We start from the raw sequence: 12,290 nt of genomic DNA, 5'->3' as shown, positions 1-12,290 counted from the left end.
TGCAGTTTCATTGAGTGGTGCAAATGTTATAAGCCATCCAAAAACTGCTTTTCCCCAACCCTGTAATACAGAAATAGGTACAGATGTCCTATGACATCTAAAGTGTCTGCGAACATCACAGGACTGCCCCAGGACATCTGGAGATTTTGCAGATGGTGGGGGGGTGACACAGCCCGATGGCGGGTGTTTCAGGAAAACCGATGCATTTCACGTTTGCTCACCACCCAATCAGCAGATGCGTCACGATGTCCGCGGACCACGCAAAAGTCAGCAAATTTAAACATAACTACATAGTCGCTACCACAGGCCATGTATATATATGACACAGCCCGCGGCAGTGGTCATGTAGTTATGGTTAAGTTGCTATAACCCATAGGAAGACCACTTTTTTGGCAGCTTATAACTTCGCTCCCCCTGGAGACATCCTCACCAAACTTTGATAAAAAAGTATATGGGTCGCTCTGAATTTTCTAGGCAAGTTTGGTGATGTTTGGTGCAGGGGGGAAAAGTTATGGGGGGTCCCACATTTGTTTTTTCTCCATAGACTGATTGGGGAAAAACTTTGCGCACGGCTCTAGGGCGAACGGCAGATGCTGCAGTGTTGGAATAGTGTCCATATAGAAGAGGGTAAGGTTGAACTGATTCTTATATGTGCTTGGGTAGTCTGCATTGCGCAGATTAGTAAATGTTGTTGTGCACTATGTAGTATTGGTTCTATGCACTTACTAGAGTGTTGGGAGCAGGACCAATGTTGTCAAGATTTTGTTGTTTGGTTGGCAGTAATATAATGCTTTGTGAATGGAAAGTGGGTGGGGGTGCCAACCAGTGTGGTATGTTTATGGATTATGGTAACTGGAACATGTTTGCATGCTTTGCTGTATTATGGGGCGGTGGTTGGGTAGACGTGCCGTGCCTATATAGGCTTTGTGAATTCTGGAACCTGGCTACATGTTCGCCTGCATGGCTCTGTTATGTTGTGGTGGGTGTGGGCAAGGCCTACACTGTTGGATGCATGGCCAAAGGCTGTAGGACGTAGGCCATGCACCCAACAGCCTAGGCCTTCACCACAGCCACCGCAACAAAATGCAGACATGCAGTTGTAACTCTGCATGTATTTGAAGTTGGTGACTTTTACACAATGGTTGTGGAGGACATTGTAGACTTGGTAGAACAGCAGAAGTGAGCTACTATGTATAGATTAGCATATGGTGTGGATCATTGCACCTGTTGCACAATATGGAGCCACATGTGACCATTTGCTTTTGCTGTGGTTAGGCCCTTATAAGACCCTTGCTTTAGGAAGTGCTTTAGGATATTGCGGCATGACCGGAAGTGCTCAGCAGCAAACATGTAAAATATGGCCAATGAACACAGGCACCTACATACCGTGGCGCACATCCAACGCAACGTTATGCAGCCATGCATGCAAATATGTGGCCAGGGTGAATGCTGGCAGGCTCAATTGCAGATGGGGAGTGCATTGCACATGACATGAGCATTTAAACATAGGGTGTACTATGGTGTGTTCTCTGTGGTGAGGGCCTAGCACCTTGGATGCATGGCTGGAGTGGAAAGGGAAGAAGGATAGTCCCTGCTCTATTGGGTGCAGCCCTCACTGTAGCTGGGAAAGCGCATGTGCCACATCCTGCCCTTTTAAGCATGGTGGGCATGGAAATGGAACTGTGGGAATTAGCCAATCATGTGTCGAGGCTGTGCCTCAAAGGAAGTGCTGGTACTATATTTCCCCATCAGTCGGTGTAGTGAGGGTGGCACGCAGCGATGGAGAGACGCAGAGTCCTAATAGTGGGTGATATCTTAGTGCAAGATCTGTAAAGGTATTCCATACAAAGAAGCATTGCTGCTAATTTTGCGTTGGAAGTAGTGGAGGCTTTCTGGGGCACTGTCTATGAGGGCAGTTTTGGCGGTATGGTTGACCTTTGCAGATGTGTGGCCTTTGTCGGTACTGTTGATGTTGTCGTACTGCATTATGGAGCTCTACATTTGGGGTACATGTTGTGTGGACGTTTTCTCCGTTGCCTAAAGAAGTTGGTGGAAGAAGTGATGCAGATTTTTCCCTCTGCCAAGGTGGTTTTCTCAAGCATACCACCAAGAGGAGCAATGGACCATGCCGGTGTAATTTTTCCCCAGCCAGAGGTCGGAAGTTGTTTCATTAACAGAAGCATGTGTCAATTTATGTCCACTGCTGGGATGTTCTCCACCGACTAGGACATCATTAATGAGCAAAATGTGCACTGCTTCCATGCAAATGGATTTTTTTGACCAACATTGGCAATGCTGTTTTGTTTTAACGTGTGCAAAAAGTGTTGAAGACAATCCTGTAACAATGTAAGCAGGCAAACAAAAGAAAAACTCAGATAAAGAGCAATAACAAAAAAGGTTCTTTGTAAGCACGTAAAAAAACACACACAAAAAAAGTATTTTCCAAGTGACCAATAAAGACCCAATCCCCTAGCCTGTTTCACACTTCTTCCCCCCAACACCCACTTCCTAGCACAATAAGTAGTTTCAGGATTAAACATGCCACATCCGGCCCAATCAGGATGGTAGCCATGGAAATGGGATTGTGGGGGCAAAGGGATTGCTCAATAAGGTTTTTGGTTGTGGTGTGTACGGAAAAACTGTGGCAGATGGTCTCTTTGTACAGAGAAATGCAGAAGGGGCAGGCATTCTATTTGTATGCATGCACTGTATGTACTTGTTTGAAGTTGCTAACATACACTTAATGTTGCTTTTCTGCGATCATTTTTCATAAGTTTGCAGTAAGTGGGGTGTTGCAGCAATTTTTGTTTTGTAAAGTTTACATGGTAAGTGGCAGGCATCCTGTTGTCATGAATGCAATGTGTGCGTAATATTATATGATGTGATATTGTATGATATGCCATTTATACTGAGTATAGGCACAAGTTTTTGAAGTGCCCCCGAGGCAAGGGAGGCGGAACAGAGGGGAGACAAGAAACCTACTATGGCAGCTGTCACTCAGATTGCCCAAGTACATGGGGAGGAGGAGGAGAAAGTGCAGTACATGGGAAGAAGAAACAATGGCGATAAGTAAAAATACGGCCTGATGGTGGCAAGTGCAAGGATAAGTGCAGACATCAGTTGGTGGTAGAACTGTTAGGGATACAGAAAACAGTCCCCAAGTGCAGGGTTTGCCAGAAAGGCAGTGCAGGTGTGCGACTGGCAGGAGGAGGTTCGCTGGGCCTGAGATCAGAGGGAGGCCATGTAACCATTGCAGAATCAGTTTCAGCCAGGAAGTCAGAAGGGGGTAGGAGGAGAACAAGCAGAGGCAAAGAGAAAGATTTTGAGGTGCTTCCAGAGCTGACAATGGTTCTCCTGAAGTTTCAGGGAAGCATGGAGGCTGTTGCAGAGGGAGGCCCCAGCCGAAGAAAGAGATCTGCCACCAACGGGTTGCTTGCTGAAGCGAGTGACCCTGAGGGAGTTGGAGGCTGATGAGGGAAGACCTTGAGCACAGAGATAGTTAGGAAGTGAAAGTTGCTGGTACTGAGGCCCCAGGGCCCAGAAAGCCTTATGGATAATGCAGAGGGTTTTGACCTTATTCTTCGCAGCCACTGGGAGCCAATGCAGACATTTCAGTCCCAGAGAGATACGATCTCTCGGCTTGAGGACAAGCACAAGGCACACAGTCTCCTTCTGGATGAGTTGCAGAGGGCAGAGAGTACAAGCAGCCAGATTTAGAATGAGGCTGTTGCATTAGTCTAGCCTAGAGAGATCCACAGCTGTGGAGACAGTGAGCTTATCAGATGTTGCTTTAGGTTGGTAACATACATTCATTGCTGGTGCCATATTATTACGATTTATGTAGGAAATGCATTAGTGGCGAAACAAATTTGTAGTATTGTTGGAAGGAAAGAAGAGAGTTCCTGTTTCGATATTGCAATGGGTGATATGGATAAATGGAAACATTGCAAGCATATACAATTGAAGTGCCACTTGACGGTAGTGGATGGGAGAAAAAAACAGTAACCTTTTTAAGAACTTAATAGACGCTCACTGGCAGATACCATGTGCACAGGCACTTATAACGGAGTTGTAAACATACTGCAGAAAAAGTTTTCATACCTCCACTGTGTGGTTATGGGTGCTCATGTGGATGAAAGTTGATGCACAAATCTTGCATTCTTTTACTGAACTTTCTACTCGATGTGCTTTCCAATGACACGACACTTGGAGGCTTAATGTGCAAAGCTACATATGAAGTGTTGTACAGAAGGGACAGTGTTGGATGCTAATATCTTGAATACCATTGGTGGATGCATGTGTGACTATCTAACAGTACCCAATGAGGTAGCGGTGGTCATAAAATAGTGGACAGGGAAGAAGTACTGCTCCTGCTTTACTGGGGCGTAGCCGTCACAGTACTTGGGGAAGAGCATGTGCCATATTCTGCGCTTCTCACCATGCTGGCCAGTGGAAATGGGACTGTGGTGATTGTCCAGTCAGGTTCTCCGGGTGTGCGTCACAGAAAAGGGCATCAGTATATTTTTCATTACCCTGTGTAGTTAGGGTGGCAGGCAGAGATGGAGAGACACACTGTTTTGATAGTCGGTGATGCCTTTGTGAAAGATCTGTTCCAGTATGCTGTCGAAAAAGGCTTTTATGGCAATTTCAATTTGGAGGGAGTGGAGGCTTTGTGGTGCTGTGGCGTTGTGTGCAGTTTCAGTGTTGGGCCTATTCCTGGTGTACCGTCAACTGAAGAAGTTGATGAAAGCAGTGAAGCACATTTTTCCCACTGCCAAGGTGCTTTTCTCATGTATACCACCAAGAATAGAATGGGACTATTCCAATGAATGTTGTCGCCAGCCAGATGCTGGAAGGGGTCTTATCAACAGAAGCATGTGTGACTTCTTGAGTGCTGCTGGGATGTTCTCCTTTGAGAATTACAACATTGGTTCTGGACATATAAACCTTTTCAATGCAAATGCATTTCTTTGTCGACCTGTGGCAATGATTGTTTTGTTTTACAGTCTACTGGCTGCAATGACGACCCTATTGTAAGAATAGAGCCACCACTTCTAACAAAGTCCCCTACCCTGGTTGAAATGTATTCCCCAACACCTGCGCACACACAGCACAAAAAGTCTGTGGACATCGCGATAGATGCAGGGTTGCACATGTCACATACGGCCCTTTTGCAGATGGCGGCCATAGAAATAGGCCTGTGGAGGCTATAGCATTGCTCAATAAGGTTTCTGGGTGTGGTTTGTGCGCACAGACTGTGGTACATGGTGTGTTTGTCAACAGAAATGCAGAAGGTTATGGCTGTGTGTTTCATGAGCCACAGCGTACAGTTTTCGAGGGAGTTCTGAATACATTGATTGAAAATGAATGGAAAACACTGTGCAGTTGCTGCTCATTTTGGATTCTATCATGTGGAGTTGTACTGCTATGGAGTACCTACAATGAAGTGACTAATTATGGTTTGTCTTTGTGATACTTTGGTGACGCGCGATCATGCCAACATTATTTTTCTTCATTGTGGATGGAAAATTTCACAACATGTTATACGAGTTTCAGTGGTGTTTGCTTTGAAGGAGGCACTTGCCCAGGTCATGCATCTGTTTCCGATCTCCTGCATAATTTTTTATCGCATTACACAGACACAGATGTGGCTGTGTTATTTTTCATCTGGTCTGGAAATGGAGAAAGCACAGTAAATTGTGAAGAAGTATATTTGCGCCTTTTTACAACATGTGCCAATGTTGTACTTCAAAAATGGGAATATGACGTTTCACAGCGTGAAGAGTTTTTCCCACAAATGGCGCTCATCTTACTATTCCTGCCATTTCCGATTCCTGCATGCCCTATCCAAAATGCCTTGCTGCCCTTCTTGGAAGTACAGGAAGAATTCTTGCAGTAGGTGTTGCACACTTAAACTCTACAAAATGCACTTCAACACGTAAACAAAAAAAACTCTTTTTACAGAAAGCCCTTTCTACCCGATTGCACTACACTGTTTTCCATAGTGCCACACCTCCATTTATTTAGAGCACATTCGGTGGAGTTTATATGGTGCACGGCGCCCTGCATCCGTTCATTGGCAATTCCATTGTTCAACTGTGAAAGGCGCTTTCTTTATTAACTTTTTTCCTTCTCCAGTTGATTTGTATTTATTTTTTTCTTGTAACAGAAGGGCCAGTACGGAAGGGGCAGCACCTACAGGTATTACACAGGGGATGTGCAGAGAGAGGAAAATATTGGGCGGCCCTCACTTAAATAGGCAGCAGTCATTGTCATGCTCCCGGACTAACCCTTCCCAAGCACTTCCAAGTAGCTTTCCTCTGTAAAGTAGCGCATCACAGTACATGCACAATACAATGCCCTTTGCCAGGTAAGGGTCTGTAGCACAGCAAATGCTCTGCAAGGATGTTTTAAAGATCTGCTGCCCTACAGGAGTGTCCCTGTTGTTGGCCGCAGCAGATGTGGAGAAAGCTGTAAATGAAATTACCCTACTGCATAGTTGAAAGGGCAGTACCCTGCCCACTGGTCCCTTGTGCTTCGATTTCAGTTCTCATCACATGCAGTACGGACACTCCATGGTACGCCATTAGCCGGAGGACCGGTATTCACAGAGATGAATACATTCTGAAATACAAGAATGCTTACAACATCGAGAAATGCAGCTTCATTACGAGGAGCAGGAAGATATATATTCAGCGAGACCCATGCGGTGACAGTACTTTTCTAACCACCACTTATATTCTTTGTGTTCCAAAGAATCTGCTGTTTGCTTACTTCTCTTTACACACACTAGTATGTGAGTGACCAAGCCGCACAAGGTTTGCCATTTTGCAGACTCACTACAAATGGTCACACCTGCAGTTCAATGTTTTCTCCATCTCTACGACCCAAAGCCGAACCCTTGACGCTTTCTATAACAGTGCTCAGTGGAGAGACGGTGTGTCTGTTTCACGGGTCATGGAAAGGCAAGCAGCACATCAATCAAATTAATGTGACATTTAACCCGCCACTGTACACTGGAGGTTGCTGTTCCTTGTTTTCCAGTGGGCCTCAAACAGCCAATCGTGCTGCATCCATGAATTGGTAAGTTTTCACAGCAACCCAAGTAGTCGCCAGGACTTCTTGAAATGCAGTAGCCTACCATATGAATCCATAGGGCTGGCGACAGGGGCAGTGTGACCAGCACACAGAGGATGCCCTACGCATGCACATAGCTGTCTAAGGGACAGATGTGTGTTCCCACAACTTATTAAAAGTGCATTAGAAAATGAGGCCATGCGGCCAGTACTGGAGTGCTATGGATACCTGCATTGTAATTGCACATATGCCGGCCAAGTGCAGTCCCCCTAGGAAACCTCCATATTGCTTACCTACAGTCATCTCGAACAGTAATGTGTGGCACAGACTCACCATGCAATGTTAGCACAAAAATAAAAACCACTCACACACTCACCAACACTTAACATGTACACCTTTGATTTCTAAGATACACCAACACTATTAGGAAAGGGAAGGGGTAGCACAAATGGATACATAAACAGGGGAATTTGGGCTTTCAACAAGTTCATCATGAGGGCAGCCAAGGAATCAGTGGCAAAACGTTGTTAACGGGACATTATGGTTCAGTTGCGGTACCAAAAACCTATTACCTTTACAGAAAAAACTATGCTAAAGGAAGGTTCTGGCTACAGTGCCCTACTAAAAACCTATCAAATTCAGTGAATAAACGTTGGTAAATGGACGTTATGCTTCAGTTGCCCTAAGAACAACCTAGCAAATTCAGTGCAAAAACTTTTGTTACAGGGATGTTACAGTTACTTTGCACTAACAACAATCTATCCATACTATGGTTACAAGTAAAACCGAAAAACCCCAGAGATTTGCCATTTATGGTAAACTAAGCAACCATAACTCGCGCCACCACTGTGCACTGCTAAGACTAACACCCATTGCATCAAAGATGACACCACAAATGTCATTGATGACATCACTGACATCACATGTGCATTTACCTTTCATGAAAAGCTTACACAAGGGATTGTCAATATAATGTTGGCAGAAAACTATCAGAGGTCATTTGGAGAACTATCATCATTCATTACACAATGCATTGCTATAAACACCATTGCAGTACAGAGTTCTTTCCAGTATAGGAACCTACTCATGAAGAAACAGTTCCATGTCTTAAAATTACAGCAAAAGGAAATAGCTACATTTCAAAACACATCTGCTGTAATGTGAGCCACAGAACGTTTTTTAAAAAGAGCACAAAAATAGTAGATCTAGCTTACAAAATAGAAGACAATGAAGAATACCAATGGTTCCAATGAGCATTATATCTAAAAGCAGAAGGTAAATACAAAATCACTAACCCCTCAAGAGTGTGCACGTACTGCAATACAAAGCTTTACAATAACCAAATGCCATCACATGCTATCACTAATATTCCCACTTCCAAAAGTTCACCAACAGCTTAACTTGTACGAGAACATTATAATACAAACAGTGAACCCATTTCAAGCTATAATGCGCAGTCAACCAAAACAGTCAAATTACCTCCATCCAAGCTGCTAAGGAGGATCCGTGGCAAAGTATTATATTAACCATACGACCTAAAAGAAAATGCCAAACTCTAGAACTACAACAGCTAATAGATCAATCTTTGATCATACTATTGCTAACAAAATTCATTGGCAACAACTAGTTAACTTAAACAAAGTTAGACACAACATACAATATCTAACAGAAAACAATGAATACTACAAAGATATAAACATAGAGGAAAACTTAAAAGAAACCACCCACCTTATTCAGGAGTCACCAGAAACTGGCCAATTTGAACGTGTAGATCCTTTTACAGCAGCCAACATTTTAGATCAGTATACCGTTCACCCACTGCACTCCAAAGACACAATTGACGATGCATTAGAAACATATCAAATGCATCAAACAAAAAGATCCCCAATGAGCATATGGGAAAAAAGTGTAAAAGCACGTTCTTTTCCTCTACTCTTTCCTACCAGAAAAGGAGGAAGATATGATGAAAGGTCCACACAAATTAGTGCATCCGAATATCGCGCTTTACAAAGGTATTCTGAAGACCCCCAGATTCAGGCAAAATGTTGAATACATTTTCCAACTCCTTGGTATAGAAAGTACAGAGTGTGCGGTGCCCCCTCATTTTACCCTGCCATCACTTTTTAAAGGTAGCCCATATTGTCACAAATTCAGGTATTAGTGTGCTCTCATATTAGATTCCTATTCATTATCCATGCAACATCTTAAATGTTTAAAGCATAGATATGTTGGACATGATAATCAATGCATATTTTTTCCAGTTGTGTAACCACACATAGGTGTTCTTTGGGCATGGTTTAATTGACCTCTCTCACCCCCCTTGTGAACTGATGCCTTAATATAACAGAGCAACAATCATAGTTGATATGCCAATGAGATAAACATGGTAATTCATGGAATTAATGTGTGCTGAAAAGGGGAGCACAAGCATGAAAATCGCAGCGCACGCATGCCAAAGGCGCGCACGCAGCCGTTTGTCAATTCATGGAATGTGCTGCGCGTGGCTTACCAGAGATGTGTGCTGAATCCGAATGTGGCTGTGCGTGAGACAGCCAGTGAAGGCGCACATAGGGCAGCGCACACACCTAAAAAGGTGGCGGAACACGTGGAATGGGGAACATGTGAAAATGTGGGCATTACGGGGGAAGTACCGCTGATAAATCCTCGCAACGCCCACACGCGTGCTAACAACACATATTCATGGAATCGAACAGGGGAAACCCGCGTGCCACAAAAGACGCGCTAATCCGGAAACACGTATGCCAGGTGGAAGCAGGCGTAAGCAGCCCTGCGCTGCATAAAAGTGCGCGCAAACAACAAATAAGCGCATACGCTATGATTAATATACCGTTCCTCGCAGCAGTGGTCGTGGGACACCTCAGGAGGAGGAGGATAGCCAGGCCCCGCATTTTTTTACCCAGGACCAGCCTTTTTGGGATGCCTGATGACGAGGTTTATGGAAGGTATAGGTTTCCACCCCATATCATCCTAAAACAGGTTGCTGAGTGGGAAGATGACCTCACATCACCCACCCTGTGCTCCCAAGTACTGCGCCCCTTGGAAAAGGTTTTGAACGTACTGGATTTCTTGGCTACTAGGTCATTTCAGCAGACAAGTGCCATAGTTGGGGGTGTCTCACAGGCCACGCAGTCACGCTACCTACACCAGGTGTTGGCAATAATGACTGCATGCCCCTCAGTCCGCAGGCACATATACATGCCCAGAACACCCGCAGAAAGGCAGGCCGTGGTCCAGGACTTTTATGGGGTGGCACAATTCCCCAAAGTGCTAGGTGCAATTGATTGTACCCATGTGGCTCTACGTCCTCCTAGGGCCACTGAGCACATCTATCAAAACCGCAAGCACTGGCATTCCATCAATGTGCATGTTGTATGTGATGCCAAGGAAATCATCACCTCTGTATATGCCAACTATCCGGGGTCCAGTCATGATAGTTTATATTCAGAATGTCACCCCTAAACTGGGACGTGGAAGCTGGGAGCCATGGCGTCACATGGGTCATTGGGGAGTACAAATGCCTCTGCACATGCATGCATGTCAGACACTGACAAATGGCAAAACCCAACTAATGACAACCATTATTACCTCCCCAGGGGACATTCCCTACCCTCTGAGCACCTACATGATGACGCCAATACGGAACCCCACCACACCACCCAGGGTAAGATACAACACAACCCATATTGCAACCCGGGGCATAGTGGAGCGCACATTCGGAGTGCTGAAGTCACAGTTCTGCTCCCTTGACCGCTCTGGTGGCCAGCTGCTTACAACGTTGCAACCCAGCGGGGCGTGCTGGTAGACATGGTAGTGCCCCCACATCCCCAACCACATGCACGGCCGCTGCGCATGGGAGTGGAAAGGGCACGTGTTGAGGCCGCCCGTACCCAGCTTGTGGCAACTTTTTTCACCTAAAATCTCACCCCTGTGGAGTGCACACAGGGCTGGCACATACCAGCTGACAATTGATGACGAAAAAAGGGACAGTCAACTGTCACAACTATACCACCCTGAGATTGTTTTACTGGATGTGCTACATTGTGTGCATCCCTAGCTACTTAAACAAACCCAATGCTTTGTCAGTAAATGGCACACATTCATGCTGCATGAAGGACTACCACCTTGCAAAACAGCACACCCAAATCGTGGTATGTCACCCAACCCCTTCCAAACCCCATCTCTGCTGCTCAAGACACCATGGCATGGCATGCAATGTCAAAGCAACCAAATGAATACACAACACATCACACAAGTGTCACAAAGTTCACTGTCACAATTGGAAATAGGCCACAGACAATTCCCTCTCACCTATGAAAAAGAAACAGCACACATGAACAAATACTTACCAGGAAGACAATACATTAATACAGGACCCAACAGTGCCAATGTATGACAGTAAACAATAACAACAGTGAAAGTGTCACAAACTGACAAAGGCAGCACATCGACCCCTTCTATTTCCAGTGTGTTGCTGGTAGGTAAATGTGTCAGGGTACTGCATACAACATGAACTGCATCTGCAATGGAGACAGGCAAGTTAAGACGTGAAGAAGCTACATGGAAACATGCATAATGGCCAGCATGGAATACAATATAAATTAAACATCCACCGGAGAAATCATCAGCAATCCCCACTAGGGGTGTAAACACAGTTTGGACTACAGACCGGCCACACAACTGATGGAAGCTCAATGCCTCTGTGCAAATTACTGTCACACGGTGATACCCTTGCGAGCCCATGGAAAGGGGAAGCAGGAGTGGTATATGTGTCCGGACTCCAATCTTCAAATACAGGACAAGCCTGCATGGGCCTAGCTGGAACACATAGTGGATGCCTATGGGTGCCACACAAAGCAACACACTGTACCATGAATGTTCAATACTAAAAGAAATTTGAAAAAGAAAAATTCAAAAATTACAAATAAACATAAAAATGAAAAAGAAAAATGAAAAAGAAATAAAAATGGCCATGGGTCGACCAGTGGGGGGGGCACCCAGGAGGGAGGAGGTACAGGGTGCACCCCAACACCCACATGTGTGGATGTTGAGAAACTCCATGGGCTCATGGCCTGCACGGCTACCCAATCGTGGGAGAACTGCTGTCACTGTCGTCACCCTCTGGTGGTACATTAGAAGGTGTGTGTGGTATGGGAGGCAGACCACACAAAACCCTGGCATGTTCCTCCATGGCA

Source organism: Ambystoma mexicanum, chromosome 1p (assembly GCF_040938575.1).
Source record: "Ambystoma mexicanum isolate Mex_15411 chromosome 1p, UKY_AmexF1_1, whole genome shotgun sequence".
NCBI lineage: Eukaryota > Metazoa > Chordata > Amphibia > Caudata > Ambystomatidae > Ambystoma > Ambystoma mexicanum.
This window is presented reverse-complemented; position numbering follows the sequence as displayed.